Raw genomic sequence first — 27,029 nt, 5'->3', positions numbered from 1 at the left:
AATCCTATTTACATTTCCATCATATATTCTAAGATATTAAATATGTCCTGAATAGTATCAATAAGGAAACCTTTCAGAAGACTTTCAGAAGACTTCCACAACGTTAATTATTACCTTTCTTCCTTTGGATATGTTAATTGGTGTTCCAATTAGATTCAGTCAGAAACCCTAAAGTGAAATCTGTTTTTTTATGGAAAGCCATGCTGCTTCTAGTCTTTCTTCTAGGCTAATGATGTTTAAAAGACAGTACCTGCCCTTAGAGATGCACAGAATAATTTAGATTGGAAGGGAACTCTGGAGGTCATTTGGTCCAAACTCCATGTCAAAGAAGGGCCAAATTTGAGCAGGTGGATTGGGGCTTTGTCCATTTGAGTTTTAAATACCTCCTAGTATTTCAGAACCTCTCTGAGAAACCTATTACAGGGCTTGTGAATCTCACCAGGAAGTATTTTTTACCAGAATCTACTCTGAATTTCATTTGTCACAACTTATGCCTTCTTGTCCTGTCAATGTGCACCTCCAAGAAGAGCCCGGCCTTGTTTGCTCTATGCTTTCTTATTGATTAGTTAGAGACAGCAATAAAATCATTATCCACAATATCAAATTTACTAATAACTTCACAGTCTAGATATCAAACCTACAATTTCAAGACAAAGTCTGTATGTTTAAATAGTCTTTAATGAGAGTAATGCTGTTCCTAACTAGCAAAGGATTAAGTCTTTGTGTCTTGATAGAAACTAGAAGTTGTTCTCTTCATCTGATAATTTTTAACTGAAGTTTAGAATTCAGGTAGTACTTCCAATGTCTTCTGTTATTATGTGTTTAACTTTTAGGTTACAAACTAGCTGTAAACAACCCTCAGCAGCTCCTAGAAGTCTTAAAATAAATATACTCTTCATGACAATCGATAAAATGGAAAGTTGGATATAATTGTAAGGGGCTGCCTTGTTAGTAATCTACTGTGTTGGCATAATGCACATTTTTCCATATGGTGAGGCAGGACTCTTCCAATCATTATATGCTCTCATTCAAATTCTGCCTGCTGCAGGAAATTAGCACCGTTCACACTTGTTTAGGCTTAATAAAAATGATTTTTGCTAAAGCACAGGGATAAGGTCACCATCTGCCACATGAAAATGCCAATTTCAAATGAACAGCAGTCAAAAGAGAGTGTCTTTCACTTTTAGACAGTTTCAGAGGAACTTAAGAGGAGAAATCTTAATTGATTCTGACACCTTTCAGACCACAGGATAATGTTAAGACATCAGATTTTCAGATCACCTGCTCTAATTGCAGATGTGTACTTTTTTCTTACCTTGTCATGAGTGTTTAGTGGAGTACATTTCTATTTTCAGCTTTGTTCACATTTGGGAATATCTGACTATATATATTGGAAACCCTTCCCTAAGCATGAAGGCAATGGATCAAATTCATACCTAAGTTCAGTGATTCAGCACTCACACCAGCTTTGATTTTTATCATTTATTTTAAACTATCTGATCCGGACAAGTATGTGCTGAAATATTTTGATAAAAAGGTCTTTTAAAAATTTGCAGTCTCTATCAAAAACTTTTAATTATAGCAAAATAAGTGTATATATATACATCACGTCATTTTTCTCCCAAAGTAGATTACAAAGAAACCTACATCTTCCATGACTTGCAAAGAACATTTACACTTATTTATTCAGAATGCAAGTGCTAAATAAAACACGTAATTAATGACTGTAGAATGAATGATTGAATATGGCCTTTTCATGACCAAAGTGTTCTTGCTCTAATAAAGGAGAATAAAAAATGCAACTACATGTGAGGAGTTGAAGAGCTCTCTTACTCACTTAACTTTGGAAACATCTGGTTTTCAAAATTATACTCAAAGTTCTGTAGTCTTTCAAAACATGAAAACGAAATTTACATTTGAATATTTTTTAAATTTCCTTAGTTTACAAACTGTCTGGTCATGATAAGGTTGTTTGAATTGAATATAAGTATATTCAATATTGAACTCAATATTGAATTGAGTAAGTATATTCAATCACTAGTTCTGTAGTAATTTGTTATGTATTGACTTTTAAAAAATCATATAGTTATCTTCTTATGCTTGGGAAAATCAAGGAATCCAGGAATTTAAGATAAAAAACCTAATCATTGACTGTTTTCTACTTTCTCAAAGCACAAAAATCCCAAAGCTATAGACTGAGGGCAGAGTCAGGCTGATGATTAGTGGTCTGGGGATAGCAGAAGGAATAAAAGTTACCTATAATAATGTCAGAAACGTATTGTGGACAGAATAAAGTTGTGACAGATTTTTTCCTCCCCCCTGTTACAGAATTCTAGATTTGTGTTTGGTGATATCATGTATCCTAACATGAATTCAAAAGTACTGGATGATTTTCTATTTGACCAATGAGAACTGACACCACTTCTTAGATTGCTTCCCTCAGTCACTGGTGGTTTTGGCTCTACTCAGAATTTCAATCCTGACCTCTAACCGTTTCCAAAAAATTATACAGATAGGTTTGTGAGCTGGATGTTTGCTTTGCTCTCACAGCAGTTTTTGGATCGGGTGATTGTAAGCATAAGTTGCCCTTTATCTCAAATGTGAGTAGCTAATTTCTTTATTGATGGCCCTAATATTGCAGCTGCTGTAAAGCCAACTTCATTTGCTTGAGTTCTATATTCAGCAAAATATTCCAGATGACCTCATGGTTTAATTCTAGGTGCTATATATATTATTATTATTTTTTTTTTAAATAAAGAGTTTACTGCTTTAGAATCAATTCTGACAAGTGAAAACAAATTAATAAAAAGGTTCTGTTCATTACTAACTGAATAGCCTCTTTTATCAGATGTGGGCTTGACTCTTAGTGTTTCTTAACCTTGTAACCTTTTTTTCCTTGTCCTCCCTCTTTCTTTTCCGAGATGTTTTTATAGGTGTTGAGGTTCCATTTTCATACTGTTCATTTCCTTCTTTAATTATATGGGGAATATAAATCTCAGCAGAGACAATAAAGGGAAAAGTCTGTCACATTTTTAAAGCCATTCCCAGATTTCTTCGTTTTTAGGAGAGGACTTTTAACTTTGTGGTATGACTTAGATAAGAAAGAGAAGCATGGATGAGTACTATTCTTTCCTTAGCTCTGATTCTTCATGCCCTATCTAGCCTATAGGTGTGTCAGGTATGAAATTAGCCATGTACGTACAGTCTGTTCTTGTAGCAATGTCATTTACTTGGTGACAGGTTATGTGCAAAAAGTAAAGATGGAATTTTTAGATATGCCATACTTTGGCTTCTTTTATACCAGCACAGGTATACTACAGCACCGTAAAATGCAGATAAACTGAGCTATGTCAAGAGATACACCATGTATGGGGGTACTCTTGGCCCTGACTCTTAAGGCAGAAAGGAAAGATATAGCATGAAACTACCATAGAAATCTACTTCTTAATGAGCAACACATAAATAAAAGCAATTATATTATGGCGTATTAATGTAATAAAAAAGTGAAAAAAGCAAGCCTAGAAGACTTGGTGATTAAACAGGTAAGGACACTAATATGCATGTTTATATTGGTAACATTTCTCTCATTTCCTATTTAGAACAATTTTGTGACCCTTTAGCAGCTATTAGACTGACATTTCAGTCATCCATGGCAAATAGATCCAGTGTTCTGCAGTAGCAGTAACAGCTAATGGGGGCTACAATTTTACGAGTGTCTAGATGTCAGTCTAGCAAAATTTGTCAGCAGAATGGGCTAATAGTGAAGCCCAGCATCGTGGTCTAAGAAAGCACTGTAAATCAAGCCTTCTACCTGGCTTGTCTGTATGCTATAGTCAGGGACATCCACTAGCCTGGGGCCACGCAATGCTGCTGCTCACAGGAGCAGCAAAGCATCCTCCTCCTACAATGCAAGGAAAGCCTTCCCCAGTTTAGCATGATTCCAGTGGCAGACTCTAGACTCAATTTAGTCTCTGCTTCTATTCACATTTCGTCCAACTGTGCCAAGGACGGCCATAGCCACATCTGAATGACAGTGTTATGTACTAGGAGATGAACTAGTATATTGTTTCATTTTGTTCAGCTGTGGCTGAAGTCATTCCAGTTTTGTTCTAGTTCACATTTCAAAATAGCAACTTCTTCTCCTGTTAATAAATAAATAATTAATCAAATAAATAGAAATTACAGCTTGAACCAATTTCAGCTTGGGGAAGAAATCGGTTTGCTTCATCTGCCTGGTTGTGCATTGAAGAGGGAGCTACAATGTATTTTTCACGGAAGAGTATAGGTAAAGCCATTAAGGGCAAGCTCTTTTCAGCCCATCTTCCCCGACCCCACACGCATATCCACTGAAATAAACTAGAGCAGAGATTCATCCTAAAAAAAGGAGACATTAACATTTGTACAGCACTGCCTGTGCTTCTGCTATAAAAAAAAAGACTCTAAAAATGGGATGATTCTATATTTAGTGCCTTTCACTTCTATAACAAATACGTTCATTTTATAAATAAATATATTAACCGCTAACCCTGCCCATCCAATTTAAGGTCTGAGAAGCTGTGTTTTTCCCTTGTGCTGTCATCAGTGAAAAATGTTGTGAATGTCAAATTAAGCTTTCATTATATACTCAGTGGCCTCAGTAACACTTCCAGCTCTACTGTCTGTAATAGATTTATGTAAGTGTAATTGCTGAGTATCATATTGAATCTTTTCCTTTTTAGGGCTGTGTGGGGCTAGCAGAACTTTCCTTTTTTTTTCCCCCCCTTCTTTTTTTTTTGCCAGTTAAATAAGCAGAGATTTCTGAACAAGAAAGGGACTGATTTTGAAAATAAGAAAGAATCAATCTTATCCAATTAATTTTTTAAAGTATAACTCTCCTGTAATTAGCAAAATGAGGTAACATTATTGTAGCTCTTCCAATAAAACCAAAAACTATGTCTGTTTCTCAAAAGGGATACATTAAAGATCAAGAGACATAAAGGGGACAGTAATCTCTAATAGAGAAAATGTATCCGTGTAACTGCAGAATATGCAGTCATGGTGACAGTACACGTTTCTGGTTACAGCTGAGCTTCGGCCTACAGTTTTGTGGCCGTACAGCCCATTAAAATTACTTTAACGATGTCCGTTCTTCATAGTGATTTTCCTTCCAAAGTCCATTTAAGACAGGAATTCTTTTCATAGCCAAGACCCCCGTCCCTACACTTCACAGTCATTGAAAGTATTAAGAAACAGACTTGCCTGAAGCAAACAGCTGTCCTATGGGTTCTTTGTCCTGGTACTTTATTTCTTCTCAGGTCTTAGAATGAGTTGGGAATCCTGAATCCTTCAAGCAAAACCCAAGTGAATATATTTTATCTCTTGTAATGGGAGTATGTCTTCCATGAGACTCATTGTAAATTAATGTAGGTTTTTATTTGCTGGGAAAATATTCAAATTCCAAAAATTCAATTCAATTAATTTAATGTTGGTACATTGATTTATGGGTCTGGTATTTGAACATGCCTCTATCAGCCATGTTTATGAATTTCTGACAGGGATTTAGAAAGCAGTAATAGTTTAAAGAGATCAAGCCTGAGCCACTTATGGACAATATTTTTACTATCAGAGATCTGCTTTCACAGCCACTAGTCTTAAAAAGAACATATATCTATTTTTTCTTTCTTATAATTTTGAACTTCTTAAAATCCTCACTTAACAGGAAAATGTACTACTGTCTGCTTGTCTTTAAAATCCACATATTTGCCCATTCCTGTCAAAATCTTGATACTCAAATGTGCAGATACAGAGCTACAGTATATTTCTCTCTACAATTTTCTGTGAAATAACATAATAGAAAATGTTAGTATAAATTCAATACTATATTCTAAGAAAGTATTATGAACTCTTGAAGGCAATTTTTAGTCTGTATAATTCTTCTAAACAGGTCTGAATAACACTAATGAACAGCTCTTCAATACCAGTGTGCCTGGAAGTAAAACAGAGTTAACTTGAAAGGTACAAGTCAAAAATCAAGCATGGGTTATATATTCAGTGGTAAAAAATGTGTGGATGCTGAAGAAAATAGTCATAAATGTAAATATATTACTCTGAAAGATTTTCTACATTTTTTTAAAAAGTGATCTATGATTTAGAAAGGCACAGAATTCTTCTGAAACTGATTAAGATTGAAGGTTAAGAATGTACCTTCTTCAAGTATGGCCCTACTCTCTGTGACCTCAATTTCTGACCTTCATGTAAAGTAGTTAAAAGAAAAACAAATATTAATGATACGTTGTTAACTGAAATGATTTTGAAATTTAAAAGATGTATATTTACAAGGAATTGAATTTAACACAACTTAAGGTTAGAACATAGCATATAATCAGATATTAAATAAGCTTGTGCCCTGATGGGGAACCTAATTTCAGGTAGGTCAAGGCATTCACCTTTAGAAACGGAATATGACTATACTTTCTAATCCTTCTTCTCTGGCAGCTAAGTGAAGATTTTAAGGGGTTTTACTCACACTAAATTCTCTTTATGTTGTTGTTGCACTGCAAAGGGACCTTAAAACAGATAAAACCCTGCACTTTTCTCCACTTTAATATTTTCTCCATATTTCCAGAGTGGTTGGACAAGGCTTTAGTGTAAATAAAAAAAAAGCCCTAAAAGTATAAGACTATGACAGAGTGTGCAGTGATGCCCAACCACAGCTGTAGTTCATGAAAGAAAATACAGCTTTGATCCAAAAATAAGTCACTTTCAATTATTTGTGATATGTAGTAGAGGTCCATCTCTGTTGTCTTGTTAGTTTCACACCAGGGAAATCACTAGAGGTGACTTTTGGCCTCTGTTTTAGTAGGGCAGTTTTATATCTTTGCTTGCTGCTAAGTTTCTCTCATTTCTTTCAGATTTACCACAGCAATTGAAATGTGGAAGAGGAATAGCCACAATCTCCATTTTAACAATGTACATTTAGTTCTAAAATATCATACTCTTCATGACAGATAAATTATTCAGTGCACTATATATTAGTGAGAGCTCTATAGATTGTTTGCATTTTAATTAAATGTAACCTAAATTCAGAATCTAAAACCTGAGAATCGTGTTCTGGGTTTCGATTATGTTACTATGTGATAGTTAATTAATTGTACATTTCAGAATATAGGTCTGTAGGGGTACTTTTAATGAGGAAGGTTAAAGAGTTTGTTTCAAAGTACCAGTCTACGCCATCCTATTAATCCTTGGATTGCACAGAAAAGTTACTATGCTGGCATTTGTTTCTTTAGTTTAATATTTATTATAGTCTGTGGTGTGTTAACTAAAAATTTTTTTTTCACTTTTGTTAGCTCATACAGAAAAAAGCTTATTTCTCAACATTAAGATATTAGTCTGACATGTAACAGAGAAAGAACAAAAGGACTGTGTTTTTGTTACTCTAGGGGATTGTGATGTTAACTCTAGGTGCCAAAACAGACTTTCCTAAGACTTGACCAAAGCAGAAGGATGAGGATTCTGGGAACAGAGAACTCTTGTTCTGAATTTTAAAGTAATCTCTGTTGTTTACATCTGCCTAAAATGAAAATAAAGACTTTGAGGAAAAATGGTAATATAATAGAATTCCTTTAATTTTGATAATATCTTTAAGTGTAAGAGATGGATTCAGGTTGTTCTCTTTTAGGATAAATCTAGAAAATGATGTCAGAAGTTAAGTTGTTCTTTAATTAATGTTTGATGGCAGAAGTTTTTATCTCTGTAGAATGAAAAAAACATTCGTGCATATAACTATAAATTGTATCTCCTTTCAGCACATAGTCTATATCTGAAAAAGTCTGTGTGACAGCCTTTTTTAATTAGAAAAGATTCGCTTTCCTATAGTCTTCCAAGAGCTGGCAATCAACTGTGTCAAGAAATTTCAAATTCAAAGTGGCTTCAGCTTTCTCATGCTATTCTGATCGCTGATAACCCTAATGACCTTCACATGGTATCAACTGGAACAGAATAATAAAAATCAGCTAAATCCAGTCCACCTGCTAATATTTAGGTCAACCATACTTATATAACCTAGCCTGTGAACTTCTTTCATTTTGCTTAATATGTAAGACAAAGGGATGTGCCTTCTCTGTTGCTTTGTCAATTTTATTTTTTTGTGTAACTTCTTTAATGGCATAGCTACATCTCTCCATGGAATTGAACAAAGGTTTTGCAAGTATACAAGGTGAGCATTTTTTTTCTGGAGATCATAGTTAGGTTTTGCTGAAGTTTCAAACTGGAATCTTTTGATGAAAATGTGAGTGTATGATAATTAGTATAAAAAAGTTTGCTGAGTAGGGAACTGAATGGTCAGTCGAATGAAAAAATTGAACATGTTATAAATCCAGCTGTCTGTCTTTTTAGAAAGAGCGATATAGGCTACTTTGAATGGTAAATTAATCAGTAGACTGTGCTTGCTGATTTTGGAATCGGTGGAGGATTTTGAAACAAAAGTAAATTTAAAACAGCAGTGTCAATTTCAGAGGTCAGGCACATAAAAAAGAATGTATGGCTTCAGCTTAGCTAAGGAAAGGAGCTTGTAGTAGATGCTCTCCAGGTACTAAAACTTAATCCATTTTACTCTCAAGGTTTTATATATATATATATATATTTAATACTACTATATGGGTTGATTGAAGTATACAGTGCTAAGGTAACTTTTTGCCTGTTTAGGTTATCAATAGCTCTTTAGGGTTATGTCTTACAGGCCCCCTGATTTGTAATACTGCAATGGTATGTTTCAATCATAGAATCATCAAATGGTTCGTGTTGGAAGGGACCTTTGAAGATAATCTAGTCCAAGCCACCCCCCCTTCCCACCATGGGCAGAGATCTCTTTCACTAAATTAGATTGCTCAAAGCTCTGTCCAACCTGACCTTGAACACTTCCAATGATGGGGCATCCAGAACTTCTCTGGGCAACTTGTTGCAGTGTCTCACTACCATCATCATAAAAAATTTCTTCCTTATATCCACTCTAAACTAGTGTTACTCTCTTTCAGTTTGAAACCATTGCCCTTTGTCCTGTTGCAATAGGCATTGATCAAAAATATCTCTCTGTCTTTCTTGTAAGCTCCCTTTATATATTGAAAGGCTGCAATAAGGTCTCCCCGGAGCCTTCTCTTCTCCATGCTCAACAACCCCAAGTCTTTCAGCCTTTTCTCAAAGGAGAGGTTCAATCCCTCTGGTCATTTTTGTGGCCCTCCTCTGGACCTGCTCTAACAGGTCCATGTTTTTCTTGTACTGTGGAATCTGGAGCTGGATGCAGTACTCCAGGTGGGTTCTCACCAGAGCTGAGGGGCAGAATCAGCTCACTCGATCTGCTGGATGCACTTCTTTTGATGCAACCCAGAACATGGCTGGGTTTCTGGGTTGCAAGTGCACATTGCCAGTTCCTGTCCAATTTTTTGTCCTCCGATATCACCAAGTTCTTCCCTGGAGGGCTGCTACGATCCATTCATTGCCCAGACTATACTGGTATTGGGGATTGCCCAGGTGCAGGCCCCTGCACTTGGCAGTGTTAAACTTCATGAGGGTCACACAGGCCCACTCTCCAAGCCTGTCAATGTCTTTCTGGATGGCATCCCTTCCCTCTAGTGAGCCAACTACATCACTCAGCTTGGTGTAATCTGCAAACTTGCTGAGGGAGCACTCAATCCCACTATCTGTTGTTGATGAAGATATTAAATATTATTGGTCCCAATATGGACCCTTGAGGGACACCACTCATTACTGATTTCTGCTTGGACATTCAACCTTTGACTGTAACTCTCTGGATGCAGTTGTCCAACCAGTTCTGTATACATCTAACAGTCAATCGATCAAAGCCATATCTTTCCAATTTATCATCAAGAATATTGTGGGGGACTGTATCAAAGACCTTATAGAAGTCTAGATAGGTAATATCCGTATGTCTTCCCTTGTCCATTGATGCAGTTACTCCATTGTAGAAGGCCACTAGGTTAGTCAGATAGTGATGATTGTTCTTTAAAGCCATACAGGTAAGTGCAGTACTATCCTTCCAACACAGGAGCTTATTTCATAGCTAACAATGAAGAAATGAGATTCTTAATAGTAGTGATTTGTGTGCTTAAATAAATGTACAAAAGATATCAACATATATACAACATCCTTCTTTTACACATGCATAAGTATATAGAATGTTGACCTTAAAATCACTTAACTGTATTCAATTTTACTGTTACTGATATAACTCCAGTTTGTCCTAGTTTGGCTTGGTAAATGTAAGTAGAATGCAAAACCAGTATTGTAGTAAAACTGCGAAAGACCTAAGAAGAATATTTATTGACCAGAAAAGATAGACTGCAGCTATTTAAGAGATGTGTAACTCAAGCAATCAATTCAGTGTGTAACCTTAATTAGAGAGGAACAGGCATGAGGAAGAGTTTTTAAAAAATTTGAAAATATAGGGAAAAGTAAAAATCCTGATTACTTTCCTATTAGAACTTCTGTTTTTTTTATCCAGTGACTGTTTTATGGAAGATGTACTGCTACCATTGTTCCTCTTGCTGCTGTCATCCCCGTCTGAGTTACATCTCAAAAGATTATCCTGCTTGTCTGTGTTTTCCCGTTATGTCAGACAACTATACAAATACAAGGAAATTGCTCAGTGTTGTGGCTCCTTTGTAGCATGATTTTGAAGTAGGAAGAGTTTGACACAGTGGGCAGCTGGTGTTCTGGATTTTAAGGGAAGGTAATCACTTAATACTTACTTGCCACAACTAGGTCATATGAAACTATCCTTTCTGGTAGCTAAGTAGACTGATGCTGCTGAGGGACTTATGCCTCCTGTTCCCAGCTTTGCAAGCCTGTCCTCTCTCTTGTGCTACTCCTGGCCCTTGTCTGTCCTGGCTTCCAGTGAGCCAATGCCGTTTTAGGGGTTTTATCTGGTTGGTTTTCTGCTAATCAGTGAATTAAATGACCTCACTGAAGAATCAAACTTGCGCCAGAAATGATACATTGGAAGCAATGGGAGCCTGGCTGAAGACTAGATATATAGGGAGGAGCAGGACTTTGGCAGCAGCCAATTATTAACTCAGCCCACTTCGTCTATTTGTGTCCTCTACCTCCCAAATAATTTATAGCATGATTAGGTGCCAAAGGATTCAGATTGCAGTCCAGTGGCTAAGTGACTGCAGTGGTGTCCAAGTACCTAAATAAGACCCATGACTTGCTAAGAGAAAAATTAGTTGGGTTTTCCTTTTGTTTATCTTTGCCTGAGATTTTGGTGGGTTTTTTTTTTTTTGGAGCTTCTGTCCCTATGAGATGCTGCCTAATGTATTATTTTCTCACCATACGTAATACTGGCAATCTATGATATAATTTAGAATACAGCCTGGATTACATTGCCAGTATTCAGAGAGAATCATAGAAGAAAGGAATACTTCATGTTGTGATTACATAAGAAAAAGATCCTACCATGGATACAAACTTTTCCATGGAATCATATTGCTTAATTTAAATGAGAAATGTATTTCTTTTACACTTGTTTCTTTTGTAGAGTGATCTCAATGTGTTTGGTATCTATGAGTCTTCAATGTTATACACTCTTTTACTTTGTTGAATTACTGTTCTTCACATAAAAATACCTTATACTACACGGATGGCACCTAATCTTCAGATGTTGAAATTGTTTCTGTGCTAAGTTTTAGAAACACATGCGTGTTTATCATTCACCAGGTTTTCATTGGTGCACTGACAAAGATTCAAAGCAAAAACTGTGGCTTCAAAAATCACAAAGAATAGCCAATATGCTATTTGGAGAACAGCTCAATCTAACAACTAGGATTACCTGGAATAATCAAAAAAAGACGTGAAAAAATGAACGGCGTAGTGGCACATAGCATATTAGGAGCTATAGGTTAAATACTGTCATCCAGAGCTTTTCAGAGTTGTCTAAGAAAAACCAAATGCATTCATACTTGTAGGAATAGTTTCTAATATATTCTGCTGAACACAGTAAAATCCTTTGCAAAGAAAATATTTCACAAAGTGTGTGGTTCTATAATTGAGTGTATTGTAGGCAACAGCCTACCAATCTTATTGGAAGCTCTATAACGAGGAAACACGCTTGAATGTTTTGTAGATATAAAAAGGGAGAAGCAGTTTCCTGTAGAGTGTACAGATGTATGACCTTGTCATGTGGTAACTCCACTTAAGCTTAACAGAACACAGCATAAATAATAAAATATATAAATTACATCAAGCCTCTGATGTTAGAACCTGGTGCATAAGATAAGACTAGCCCATAGTATTGTTTTTGATACAGTTAGACTTACAGACCCAGGTAAGGCCTTTGCAGCACTCTGATGGTCATTCAGTTAGAAGCTATGTCTGCTTTGAAGTATATAGGAGAATGAAGCCTAGGATAGGAACCAAAGCATAGATGAAATGATGTGATTGAAACAGGTCAGTGCCAGAGATGGAAATGGAACCTAGGGTATCTGACATCCAGTCCTTTGCTCTGCTAATTGGCCGGAATTATTATCGGAAGAGCTTTGAGGAGAATAAATATATTTTAAAAATGTGACTCACAACCGGTTTTCCACCTTGGAAAAGTAATTTCGCTAAAATAGTTATTTCTGATAAAATTAGAGTAAAATATGAAAATATGAACACTGTTGGATAACAAAGCCAAATATAGATTAAAAGTAGGTATTATGTAAATGTGACTTTTTTCTAATTTATTTTCCACCAATATGTTTTCTTTAACTTATTTTTCACCAGCAGAAACCCTTTATTCTGGAGTAGATATATAAAGCTAGGAGCAGTATGAAAACTTTAAGGAAATATGAAACATGCAGAATTTCCCCGTAGATGATATAGCCTCAGAGAATCTCAATGTCTAATTAATATTCAGGTTTCTAACAAAAAAGTCTTAAATTTCAGTCACTTGTTAAGAGGGTCCTTACTAGTCTTGGATACCTTGAATACCATACCTCATTAATTTGATTTTTAATAAATGTAATCGAGGTAAATGCATGCAGTTGTTAGATAATCTAAATATAGTCTTAATAACTTAAAATAAAACTTCCACTGATTTCATGGGGAATTGTCTTTGTTTCTGAAGACCAGACTCCTATGAATTAGATTATTCAGGATTAATTTAGATGACTAATAATGGATTTGGCATACTTGAAACAGAAAATTTTTCTCACTGATGTTTGTAATTAAGTTTTCTAATCAATATTTTTTGCATTGGTAAACAATTAATTTGCTGGTGTTTTGCAAAGCTAGTTACATTCAGAAAAATACTCCTTAAACTTTCTTCACTTACAATTGTAAATATTCATAGAATCTATAATACTCTAATAAAATGAATAGGTGATGAAGAGGAGAACAATCAATCAAAAGGGTTGGAAGTTTCACAGTGCACAGTAAAACAGTGATACTCTAACTGGCCCAGCAAATTTTATATTCCAGCTTCCATGGCATTACAGTTGTGTAGAAATGAGTCTTTTTCAATTAGTTACATAAGTCCATTTGAATTCCAAATCTGCAAAATGTTCTGTCTGAGCAGACCTTTGAGCCCATGTGGCATCCTTTAATTTAAGCAATTGATGGGAAAGATTTTTTTTCTTGCTTATAATAAAATAAATCCTAAAAAGATATATGAGGTTTTAGACATGTTTTTCATCCTTAAGGGTTGGTATTTGTAACATGGGAAGTTACATACTATTAGTCTATGTAAAAAGCTCTTCACACACAAACAAAGGAACAGAGGCACAAGGGCAGGTGGGGGAACCTGAGTAATACCCTGCACTGGCTACTCTCTGGGCCACCACAGGAATGTGACCAGCCCATGAAAAGTTCACACTCCTCTAAGCACGAGGGTGCACAGAGGCATGATGGCACTATCCCAGTCAAGGATGCCCTCCCTGGGCATCCTAGGAGGGTGTCAGCCCCATGGGCTGGGTGAGACCTTCTACTGTGAGTCAGTGGAAGCAGTTCTCTGTGTCATCTTACAGACTGAGGAGGTCACTGCCTGGGGCTTTGGAACTTGTTATAGGATAAAGGAAAAGAGAATTTTGGGATTGTGAGAGACCTATAGGATGTTTTCTGGAGGAACCAAACGTGGGGAAGGGGAGGTGTCAAGGTGGTTTGGGGAAGAATATGCATGGGGAAAAATCAAACAGATGAGGGGATAAAGGGGCACAGCCATGTGTGAACAAAGACCGGTCATTACCCTTCTCTAACTGTGCCCTGCACCTGATCAGCACAGTCTGTCCTGTCTTCTAAAACTCCATTTCTAACTCTTTTCATGAGGGGCTCTTTCGTGTATATGTTTGTGCAGGTGTGCGAGTGTGCAATTGTTAGTAAAGTTTAAGTTGGACTAGCCTGTGAGTAAGTGAAGTGCCTGGGAGGAAGGGGCAGTGTGGGGGTCTGTCTCTGTGAGAGCACAGGAGGAGTTGCCTACTGGAAGGACCAGGGGATCAAGACCAACTTCTGGAAAGACCTGTGTCTGCGTCCTCCTGCTCAGGAGGCTGCTGGAGAGAGCAAAGATCCAAGACCAACTGCTGGATGGACTCTGTCTAAACCCATTTACTGGAGAGGTGCATGGAGAGATGCATTATATTAGCATGGCTGTGTGTGAATTGAGGGCATTGTACCAGCAACTGGAGTGGGGCTGCAGCCTCAGTGGCTCAGATGTCCAGGAGCTGGGGAAACTGGGATCCAGCTATAGAATCATAGAATGTGTTGGGTTGGAAGGGACCTTTAAAGGTCATCTCATCCAACCCCCCTACAGTAAGTACGGACATCTTTAACTAGATCAGGTTGCTTAGTCGCATCATCAAGCCTGGCCTTGAATGTCTCCAGGGATAGGGCCTGCACCACCCCTCTGGGCAATCTGTTCCAGTGTTTCACCACCCTTATTCTTCCTAATGTCTAACCTAAACCTACCCTGCTCTAGTTGAAAACCATTGCCCCTTGTCCTATCGCTACATACCCCTGCAAACAGCCACTCCCCATCTTTCTTATAGGCCCCCTTCAGGTACTGGAAGGCCGCTATAAGGTCTTCCCAGACCCTTCTCTTCTCCTGGCTGAACAACCCCAGCTCTCCCAGCCTGTCTTCATAGGAGAGGTGCTCCAGCCCTTTGATCATTTTTGTGGCCCTCCTCTGGACCTGCTCCAACAGGTCCATGTCCTTCTTATGCTGAGGATTCCAGAGCTGAATGCAGTACTCCAGGTGGGGTCTCACAAGAGCAGAGTAGAAGGGGAGAATCACCTCTCTCGACCTGCTGGCCATGGTTCTTTTGATGCAGCCCAGAATGCGATTGGCCTTCTGGGCTGTGAGCGCACACAGTTGGCTAATGTCCAGCTTTTCATCAACCAGTACCTCTAAGTCCTTTCATGTAGACTGTCCCACCTGAGCTGCTGGAAGGATCCACATTGTACATATGCACATATATATTTCCCACTAACGGGCCTGCTGTTGGTGCTGCTTGTGCTCATGTGAGTGCTGAGTGTTTCTGCGCTGTGTGGCCAGCTGTGTATGTGCATTGCGTACCTGTGCTTGTGAGCCTAATGTGTGTACATGCTCAGCCTTACAACTAGTCAGACATGGAGGTATGCATAATGCTGCAGCAGCCTTGCCTGTACTGTGCTACCAGATTCCACAGTGCCTAACATATATGATATTTAGTGAAACAGCGCAGCTTTGAATTTTGTAGAAGCGTGGGACTGGAAGGTTTACTGTGTTACTTAAACAGTTATGTCACAGCATCTTATTCATAAGTATTTTTAATTTTAAAAAAACTCAAAATATAATTTTTATGTTGGCTATTATGGTATCTATTACAAGATTGAATTGCAAAAAATGTTAGAAGTTGAAAGGACTTATTGTGAGAACAATCAGAAAAGAATGCCATGTCTGCTGTCAGAAGACATCAAGCAATGATTTGTTTTGTATGGCAATCGGCTGAATTAAGATTGCTGGATTAAAAGAGGGTTAATTTAGGGTGGAGGAAATACCCAAAACTTCCTGGTTCTTGTTCATATCCAAATATTCTAGGAAGTACCTGCCTGTCTGTTCAGTTTCTGTGTCATTTGTTCTGGATGTGACTAGAAACTAGAAATCTCCAGACTTGGAGATTAAAAGAGAATTGTGGCTATATAGTTGGTATCTGTGTTGCGGATTACACTTTACCTTTGTGTGCAGTAGTGAATTATTTAGCATTTAGTGTGGGCTCCATAGACTTTGCTTGCTCTTCCCTGTCTCCCTGCGGGTACCACTTGTTTTCTCATTTCTGTTTGTAACTGTAACTTTTGAGTAGATTCGGCCAATACGAATGAAGAACAAGATACATGGGTAGTTCTGAGCTGCAATAAATCTGATATCTCTGGTCAAGCAGGTGGTTTCAACAGCCTCAAAAAGGGACAAATGGGTCTGTTTGTTATTGCCTGCTGGTACTAGGAGACCAACCTGTAGCCACATCTGCAAGCTTTTCTTTACCATCAAGAGAATTGGGAACTTGTCATTGTTAATGATAAACCCCCATTTTTCTTATAGCCATATGACTCCAGAACCTTATTTGGAAGAAAAAATCAGATATTGAAAGCCTATGATAAAATAATGAGAACAGCAATTACTTAGACATGGTTATTATTTCAAATGGAGGATTTAGAAAACAATATTGTAGTCATTTTGACCTACTGTCATTTCCCCCTTGGTTAGTACTTAGTCTGTGCTCTAGCATAGGAGAAGCAGCAGCACCTTTTAGATGAAGAATAATCTGAAGCCCAGAAATTCAGGCTGGTATATCATTAAGGGGGCTACCACAGTTAAAGGGTTGAGTACAGTAGTGTGGCTAATCTCTAGTTTGAATAACAGCATTTTTGGATATTATGCTCTAATATATATAGTGTTCATCACCACTTACCTTTAATATTATGTACTGATTCTTTATAAAGTCTATAAAACATATACTGAAAAATTTAAAAATATGGGAAACTAATACACATTTAAATCTATATAGGTAAAACAAATATAGTTCTCTAAAAAAGAACTGACTGAGAAACAAAGGCAACTACCTTTGTGTGTTGTTAGGGCTATGTAGCCAAGTACTAAGTCTCAACATCTTCTTACTGCCTGTTCTGTTCAGGGAAAGCCCCAGTTTCCCAGGAAAAATCTTGTAGGGAACTTGGCCAGATCTGGGGAAAAAATTTGCACAGGCAGCAGAACGAGGTGGATTTTCAGTTCTAGCAGTGCAGCTATGATAAGAGGACAAATTAAATCTTTGTCTGCATTTGTTCAAAATGTAGTAACTGACCCAACATGAAAAACATAAATTCTGTTTCTACCGGCCTATGTACAGGACTTTCAGGTGACTTCTCTGAAAACTGTTCGAACTGCTTAAGTGTTTGTTTGGGTATGGCTTGGGCTCACAGCACACGTGACTAGAAGCAACATGCTATGTAATTTTGTTAGCTGCAACCACCCTGCAGTTCTACAGTATTACTTTACTGTCCCTTGCCTTATACCAGGCCTTTTGTTTGTAAAATACTTTACCATCCTTCCTGCTAAAAGATGTTATGTAAACCTAAGATGATAGTATTAATAACTTTAAGCAAAACGGGTTGCTTTCATTCTCTATCACTAAATCTGTTGTCTTCAGCCCTTCAGTGTCCCCCTGCCTCTACTCCGTGCAACAGCTGTTCTTCCAAATAGCTTTCAGAAACTGCTGCAGACAATTGTTATGATGTACCATATGCTCTGGATGTAAAATTATTTTTTTGACAGACTTTCATTAGTGAGTGACATGGTCTAAGCACAGGACACAAGCCAGCTCATTTTTAATGCCTGGCAAGGATGCTTCCAGTGACCCTAGCCATGTCAGTGATCTTCCCTGCAATGTTTCTACCTTCTGTAAGGTTGGTACACTAAGAGTGTCCTCAGAGGATGTGTAGGAGAGCTAATTAGCCAATTACTATATCAAGTACTCAGCAGATAAACTTGCTTATATAGTGTTTTTGAGGTTAAGTGGCATTTTATTCCTAAGAACAATCATTGCATGAGCAATATATTAGAGAAGCTAAACAGATATATCATGCTTGTACCCACTGTGCAAAACTGAAATATTCAGATAGTAACAGGAAATGTAATGGGAGGCTGTTACACATAGGAGATTTTTATCTTCACAAGGTGGGAGCGGAGGGGGGAGATGCTGCAGCTGCTGTTATGAATCAACCTCCGTATTATCAGTATGTCACTGCTTAAATACAAAGTATGCAAATACCATATGAAACAAAAACATTGCTAGGGAGTAGTTGTATGGCTGCGACTGTCGTTTTGAAGAACATTTTAAAGAACTTCTAAGGGTTTTAGTACAAGCTTCATTTGACTTGCTGTTAAAGATCATCACTGTTAGTCTAGTGACATTTGCCAGTCCCTTATGATTTAAAATGTTTTTCATTGTACTCATTTAGCTCACAAAATGGAAACAACTATGTGCAACCTATTTAGTCACAGTAAGCAAGTAAAACTTTCTTGGCTTTATTTATTTTTAAGCACAGTACATAATTCAGCAATGTGATACACTATCAAATTGGTAGCATCACATTTCCTTTCAAATTGCCTTCTTTGTTCTTTTATAAAATTGATATTGATTTTCTTTTTCAGGGAAGGCTTCCCTGTTGACTCCATTTTCCTTCTTGCTGAAGGAGTTGCATTATAAAAATCTGGATTTTGTTCTTTTAAATGCATCAAAGCCATTCAGTGTGTCATCAGCATGGAACCACATCATAGAAATGTGGATGGCCCCTACTTCAGGGCTAAGGCTAGCTTTTCTGCATCCTTTTCTCTACTTGCCAGATGAAAGTAGTTTGGTTTCCAATTCACATGCTAAATGGGAAGCAACCACTGATCTGGCTTTTTTTTTTAATTGTTTTTATACATGAAAGCATTTCCAGTCTCAAGCCTTATTTTATACTTTTGATCTTTAATTCTTCATAGAAAATCACCAGTAATTTCAGTACAAATTTCACAATGAGCCCAAGATCTTGGCTTTTAATATGCTGCTTTCTAATATTGCCCAAATTGGTTATAAGGGATGACAAAAATGACTATTGTAGAACTTGCCTCGATTTTCAATTGTTGCTGGTTATGACACTTCTTAACTATGCTTACTCAAAGTGTGTGCATGTTAGAAGAAATAAAATGAAAGGGATAGGTACAGCAGGTGTGTTTCAAAGACCAGTTGTTATTTATGGGATATTCAGAAACAGAGGATGATATTTACTTAGCTCTCCCCATTGTAAAGCTTAACATCAACTCTAAACAAACTTCTAGGCTTCCTCAGAAGCTGTTGAAGAGACACTCATCTTGAGACTCTCTAAATTAGGAGGGGGATGGGGCAAGTAGACCTCTTAGAAAAAATGTAAATATCTAGTTGAGATGTGATGTCAAACTTCTGGTGGCTAAAGTTGGATGAGATGAATCCTGTTCATAGAGATCTTAGGTCAGCTTTCAAAATACTCTGCATTCTGTTCATGTGTTGATTTTTCATGAACATCAATGAGAGATGAAGTAGTACTGTGTTGTCAAACAGGAGATTCAATTTTATTTAAGATAATTTGAAATACTTAAAAAAATCTTAAATGTGTAAAATACCTTAAAAAGAATAAAAGGAATACTGAACTAGGATTTTTTTCTTAGGGAGAATGAAATTAATGTTTATTGTTGTCTTTGGAGGTTTTTTTTCAGTAGACCAATTTGTCATTTAATAAGCGGGAAAATACAAGCATTGAAGGGAACAAGTGGTTACATTTTTCTGAGCTCCAACTATCTGAAAATTGCAACTCCATTTACATCTATTCACTGCTGTAGCAAATAGACTGATATGAGTATGTTCTGTCTTTTTTTATAGGGGTAAGTCTTTAAAAATGTGAATTTTCATATGATTTAATTTTCTTCCACAAAAAAATTTCTTTTTTCTGAAAAGTGATTATCAAATTAGTAAAGAGTTTCAAAGGAGTAAAAAAACCCAACCCACAACTTTTATTTTCAGTCTACTTGTAGAATGACTGTATGACATTACCACTGGAACGGATGTTTGTACTTTTCAATAGTAGTAAAAATCCATTTTATTTTTTTGTTTGGTAATTCAGGATGGTTTAATTAGATTATGTAATTTCAGTTAGAGCTAATATTTTGTTAGGGCAGACTATGTCTTACAGTACACTGAAGATTGTAGCTGAATTCTTCATTATAGCATGCTGAATTTTGCTTTTGAATGAGTTGGGTTTTGTTAGTGTGTAACGAGAAGTTGTTAAGACGAGATGGAACAAGAAACTGCTATAGCAAGCTGGGAAAAAAAGACTGGATGTATAATGATTAGCTATTTTAGCAAAACCTTGTCACGAGAATCTTTTTCTGATACTGAAAGTGGGTTAAAACTAGGAAATTCTAACAATCTTTACTTAGTGGGTATGCTGTTATACACCTGAGCCAGCTTTGAACCAAAACCTTACCACTCAGGGAAAAGTTTCAATTAATGGGCATGAATAGAACTGAACAACATGAGAGAAAGGCAGTTATCCAGTCTAGCTTCCTGCAAGGTTAGAATTATTCTCTCTGCACACTTCATAAAATGTGTGAAGTCTGGTTTTATGTATTCCATGTATCCTAAACTCTACCCTTTTTCATATGCGGTTGTGCAGGCAAGTTTCAGTTAGTACAGGTAATGTCTAGATTAGCCATTCTTTGCAGAAATGTGAGTCTAATCTTCCCTACTCTATCTTCCTTCTTTTTCTGCTGTTTTGGGAGATTTTTTTTTTAATCTCCTAAACCCTTGTAGGATTATTTAACACCATAATCTGGGATCTCATTTTGGCACCATTACTGATGCTGCTTTATAGTATTGGGAGAAGGGTGGAATCTACAATTACGTATCAACAACTTTTGCTGACATACTATCTCTCTCATGATACGAAAGAGATCCGTAACACAAATCACTGTGACATTTCAGAAACTTCTTGTCAATACAATGGCATTTATTTTTAACTTTTTTACATCCATTCACTTTGCATGAGTGAGTTGATAACCAAATAATTTCAATAATAGTTTTCAAGGAAGATTTTGAGAGTATAAAATACTAACAAAACTTTAGATGACATTCTGAGTATTCCTTTTGCCTCCTCATTTTGAAAGCTGAACAGCAATAAGGCAACAGGGAAGTACTGACTTCTTACTGTATTATTGTGATATAGTCTAATGATCAAATTGCATACTGATGTCACCAAGGTGTACAAATGTTAGTATGACACAGATATGCATTTTTAAGTATCTTTACAAATATTTATCTCACCTTTTTCTGTGATCTGAAACTCATTTTACTCAATGGGAGTCTTTTCCATCTGAATACCATTCTAGACACAAGGTCAACAATCCAAGATAACCAAAATATATGGTAAATTATAGATTTTTGAACTTCTTGTGGCACTACTGGTTAAATTACAACTGAGAATCTCCAGTGAGACGCTCAGACATCTGCATTCCCCTTAATGCTTAATTCTCTTCTGCTTAGATTACAAACTAAATATTATTCCTAAAAAACAAACAAGCAAACGCTTTCTGTAGCTAGGGAAAAAAGCAAAAGTTAACAAAGTGGAGATGAGGGGTAAGAAAAGGCAGGCATATATGAGACAGTAACAAGGATTTTTTTTTCTTTTGTCTTTTAAATTCTATATGTCTCAATTGTAAAGCATGAGTTTAAATAGCCTAGAATGAAATATATTCCAGATGTCTAGACTGTGATATTTTTTCCTGCTTTTAATGTTGCTACAATTTTGATGGGCAACCTGAACCCCACTGAAGAGATGCATGTAAAAATGAGGGGGGGACGGAGGAGAGTAGGAAAAAGTTTTGTTTTTTGTTTTTTGTTTTTTTTTTTTTTTTTAGTCTTTTAGAGTAGTATGGCTACTGTTATATTATTCAACTTACATGAAAAAGAAAGATGCTTTTCATTGTACTGGCAAGAGTTTGAAATATCACGTCATTTTATGTAAATGACTTTCATTGTTATGCATTTCAAACAAAGGTTTTTTGTTTGTGAAGTAACTTATAGGGAACAATACATTGGTATTTATTAAACAGAAATTAGATAAGAGTACAGTAGATCAAGGAAACAAATACAGTGGTTGTAAAAATTTCAAGGTTTTGTAACACATACATCTGTATGCTGTCTGTTAGTGCTGGTTATGGCACTCGACTCTGAGTTAGCTGAAAAATATGTAAAATTACACAAAAGTAGACAGCTCTCTATTGATTACTCATCTAAGGCAGTTTGTGCGCATTTTCTTACTCTAGGAACTACAGCAAATATATTGCAGTTAAAAAGTGTCTCCTCGTGTGCTGTAGTTTAGAATAGAATAGAATGTGTTGGGTTGGAAGGGGGCATATTAGACATGCATATCTAACATAGTTTTGTGCAGAAAAAGCAACAGGTTTTGGTAGTTTACAGTGGAGAATGTATTAGGTGCTATTTTTTGTACTTGTGGCTCAAAAAACCCCCTCATTGCTGAGGTAAATGCATGTTTACAGAAAATGTTATGAGTTTTTTCTTATGTTCTTTCTAGATCAGAAATCTTTTCCATTGTTCTTCAATGCACATGTTAGCTGGAGACTAAAACACCTTGACTTCAGTTAAACTACCCTCAGAAATGAAAACTATTTCTGTAAGTAGTGGCTTGTAAAACCAAGTTTCTCCTTAATTTAGCAGTAGTGTAGCAGGAACAAAAATATATATTAATTCAAATAACTTAATGACTTTTGTTTCCTGGGAAGATCCTCACTTCACAGATAGCGCGCTGAATAGTCCTGTCTTTGGAGTTCCAAATCTCATTCAAATCTCTTGTCAGATGGGGACAACATCTAATCTCACTGCTCTTGTCCCATTTAACCAGCTAGGTAAGGTTATTCCCCATCTACTCAAGGGCAGACTTTTTCCCTTGGTGATTGTCTGATGAGTGTAAGATATTTTGAATGGCTCATGACCTAGGAAGCAGGTGACTAGGAAACTAATTGGACTCAAGAAATCTACTTGTTAGATCTAGCGACTTACCAGTGGGCTGGGATAAACTCTATTATTTAGAAACACATATGAAATAGAAAAATGTTAAATATATTAGTATCTTTATGGAATAAGCTAATGGTTGCCTTTCACAAGGTTAGCCAAATATTTAGCGTATCAACTAAATATGAATTTGAATGTGAGATGCTTTTCTGAGACCACTAATTCCATATCTACTTCATTCCAATACCAATCTTTTTTTATGAAAACCCAAACCAGAAAACTGCTTTGTTGAAATTACCCGTTCACTGGATGTCACTGCTGCACATAAATACCTATGAAAAGCTATCTGCCACCATTCAGCATTCATCCAGGCATTCAAGAAAAGAATGGGAACCCTATTTCTATCTCTGTCAGCGGAAGAATTATGAGCATTTCACTCGCCACTTATTTCAGAACAAAGCTATTTAACTTGACACTTACTCGCAGAAAGCTATACCCAGTAGTAGCTGATGTATGTACAATGCTATTACCTACTATTAAAAATCATATTGCTGGGCTGTAACAATAGCCCTTGCAATCATATGTCTGCTTATAATTGTGTTATAAATTTTGATTTCCTGTTGAAAAGAGGCAGTTATTTTATATCAAGAACTAAAAAGTATCCTTGCTTTCAGATTTTAGTAGCCTCTGCAATACTAACAAACAAAAGTTTAGTATGGAAAGTTTTACATCTGGATTTGTAATATGTCAAAAAGAAATAACAGTGTCTTAAAACTGTCTTCAGGTGAATATCTCCTCTTTGTTCAGAGTACTATTTTTATTTACCCTTTACTATTCCTCGGGCCAGACTTTTTTCCTCTAAATCCAGTATAATGGATGACAAGCTAAGTAATTTCAGTCATAGCAGGACATGTATACTAAGTATAATGATCACGTTCATTCTCTTAGCCTATCAACGTCTGTGAATGACAACTTTGGCTTCTTAGACTGTAGTACAAGATCTGTCTCAGATTTCTTGTTAATCACCACCCAAACCTGTGCCATTCAGAACAGCGTTACGTCCCAGGTACATGCTGAAATCTGAATTTGCTCTTTTCTGGTCATTTGTGCACAGATATGCATTTTTTAATAGGAGTTGGAGATCTTTTAAATTAGTCTAGTTACAGAATTGTTGGATTACACATTGGATTTTTTTGAGGCAAGATTTGTATATGCGCTGCTTAAGGGTGTCCAGCTACTGTTAATGTAAAACAAATGGCTTTTTTGTTCTAGTCCATGAAGATCTATGTATTTAATATTTTCTGTTATTTAATTCTACAGTAAACTATGGCCCCAATAGCATATGTTATTCCAGGTTTAAGTATTGGCACTTATGGTCCAGGTACTTCAATCTCATTTTAAGTCAACCTTTTTTCTTAACAAACATACTAAAAGCAATGTTCTAGTATAATATAAGAGTTCTGGAATACTAATCTGCAACCTTAATATTGAATAATAGTTTAGGTCAAAGCATGCCTTCTTGTAAAGACAAACATGTTGACAATAAAGTTTCAAAATGCTACTGCAAGTGATTCTTTAATCATATTTAGTGAGAAAACTGTCACTGTTAACATACTGCAAGATTTAATCACACCCCTGTGTATTATAAAGGCAGAACGTACCTAAGTTCCTTCGTTAGAGATGGAAATAGGCTTGGATCTCTTGCTTTTATGCTCATTACATCTCTCTACCTTTCCTATATTGTTTGAAGTTTTTAGTAAGCATAATTCTCTTTATTCACATTCCTTCTTGAAAGCTTTGACAAAATGAATCAATAAGGAGAAACAGGGGAAAAAACAAAACCCCACGTTTGATTAACTTGACTGTTATGGTGACAACAAGGAAAAAGTGAAAAAATTTGCAAAGGCAACACCTTTCATCTTTTTGGTTGGGTAGAGAAGGAGGAGTATAGATGAAGAAGCCAAAGTTCTGGCACTGTAGGAGGGGAAACCAGCTACAATTGGCATACTGAGTTCAAAATAAAAGAAACTTGGAACTTTTTGTAGCATAAGTGGCAGAAACAAAGCCACTCTGCAGAAATTTTTAACTGCTGGATTCCCCTTAAAAGTAGTGCACTCTTCAAAGACTGAAAGAAAATATTTATGTATATTTATGGATCCTCTAACCAGTGAAGTTGTGATCTTGATGAATTTTTGAGAATTACTATAGTAGCCATTATTTTTCAAATACTGTAAAAGAATTTGGCAACCAAGTCCTTTCTTTCCCATTTTATCCACCCATCTAGCTCTTCATTCATAAACTGTGAAGGAGCTGACATTCTGCGCACCTACCTGAAGGCAAAAAAATGTTGACAAGTGGATGATTAAGCATGTGCCCACAAACAATTGGCTCTGACCCAAACTTGTGCCAAGCAGTTGGCATGGCTCCTGACTAGCAATTAATTAAATCAATGTCAGCAGACACTAATGGTATCTTCCCATAGAATGACATGCCAGATCCATTGAGAGCAAACTACATCATACTGATTCCTGTCCTATGCTTTGTCACTTGAGCTGGATGTCTATTCAATCTCAGTAAATATGCTGTGTGAAAGATTTGTTTAGAAAAAATACTATCATCTAAAACATAACATTAAAATTAAGCTCAGAGCACATTTTTTGCTAAGCTGTACAGTTTCTTGCTCACTGTGTAGGGAAGCTGAAAGTCTACTATCAGATCTGATTGCCAAAATATTATAACCCCAAAGCACACTTCCTTCCCCCTATAATCTCAGGTGTAGCTAATACAATAAAATGAAGAGAGCAGTTTTCATTCATCAAGGTACAAGAACATTGCTTGAGATTTAAGCTCTAGTTCTGCTTGTGAGTGTATTTTGGTACAACCAATGATTTAGAGATTATATTGTATAGTGCCTTGTGGACTTTAATTCCATTTCAAACACAGTTTTTCTATTGAATAGATTTTGCCCTACAGGCAACATCAGCTCCTGACAGCTGATGGACACCTGCTACACCTGCTCATTTCCATGGAAGGCAGTTCTTGGGATTTGTCATGTTTATTGACCCTTTTTGTATCAAAAGATCTGATTTAAAGCTCTCTAAGTGAAAGAAATAACTAGAGGCTACAACTGTCCTTCAGTTGTAGCTGTGTAAACTGAAAGTAACTTCACTGCATCAGAAGTTTAAAGGCTGAACACCTCGGGGTGGGGGTGGGAGGAAACCTCAAAAGTAAAGCATTATTATATTAAGTGGTGCTAAACACTGTCTGTCCAGAATTAACAGTAGCAATGCAGGAATGGCAATAGTTGCCCGACTGTCTCATTTTTTTCAGTCAGTTCTATTCTAATCACTCACTTCAGCACAGTTCCACATAGGGGAAGGTGTTGTGAATAAATTTATATTCTGTGCATATATTCATACAGGCAAAGAAGTTGTCATCCTGACTAGGATGAGGCTTTAGGGCATTATTGCAGTTGACATTATTTTTGAAGTAGCATGTTAAGGATTATCCTAACTTTTTCTGAATATGATACAACTTCAACAGCTATAAAGACCAAACCAGTGCTGTCCACTGGGCAGATGGGGATAATCTTTCACCGTGGTGTGTTTATCCAGAACATTGGAACCTGTTAACTTACATTGCATAAGGCAACGCAGCACGTTCTGCATGACCTGCCTCAAATCACCTAATTGTGACTCTTCTGCATGGGATTCCTCTTCAGATATTTTGAAGTATGGCTCAGAAAACCTGCCCTGCTTTTCCTGGACTGAACTCACTGCCATTTTAGTAAAATAGACCCATTGCCCACCAAAAAAAAATAAAAATTATTTGAGGCAGTCAGCATAGGAAATTTTTGCATGTGTCCACGTCTGTAGTCTGTGCTTGTCTCCTGCATGAGGAAGACAAGCATGCAAACAGAAGCGTTAACAGGAACATGCAAAAGAGTTCTCATGCTCTGTGGAGGTAGGTTCTTTGAACCTAAGA

At 36.7% G+C, this 27,029-nt stretch overlaps 1 protein-coding gene across 4 annotated transcripts in view; it reads left to right on the top strand.

The window, feature by feature from the left end:
- GRIK2 (glutamate ionotropic receptor kainate type subunit 2) overlaps positions 1-27,029 on the top strand; it is a 420,597-nt gene that overhangs the window by 62,776 nt on the left and 330,792 nt on the right. The window contains exon 1 of one of the 4 annotated variants that reach the window (XM_074581041.1): positions 22,608-22,707. The exons of the other annotated variants lie outside the window; for them this stretch is intronic. The gene's annotated coding sequence lies outside the window, so the exon portion shown is untranslated. Of the gene's footprint in view, positions 1-22,607; positions 22,708-27,029 lie in introns of those variants that run through there. 4 annotated transcript variants of the gene reach the window in all.

The sequence above is a fragment of the Larus michahellis genome, chromosome 3 (assembly GCF_964199755.1).
Source record: "Larus michahellis chromosome 3, bLarMic1.1, whole genome shotgun sequence".
Classification (NCBI taxonomy): domain Eukaryota; kingdom Metazoa; phylum Chordata; class Aves; order Charadriiformes; family Laridae; genus Larus; species Larus michahellis.
The sequence above is the reverse complement of the archived record's forward strand: the minus strand, read 5'-3'. Positions and strand labels throughout refer to the sequence as shown.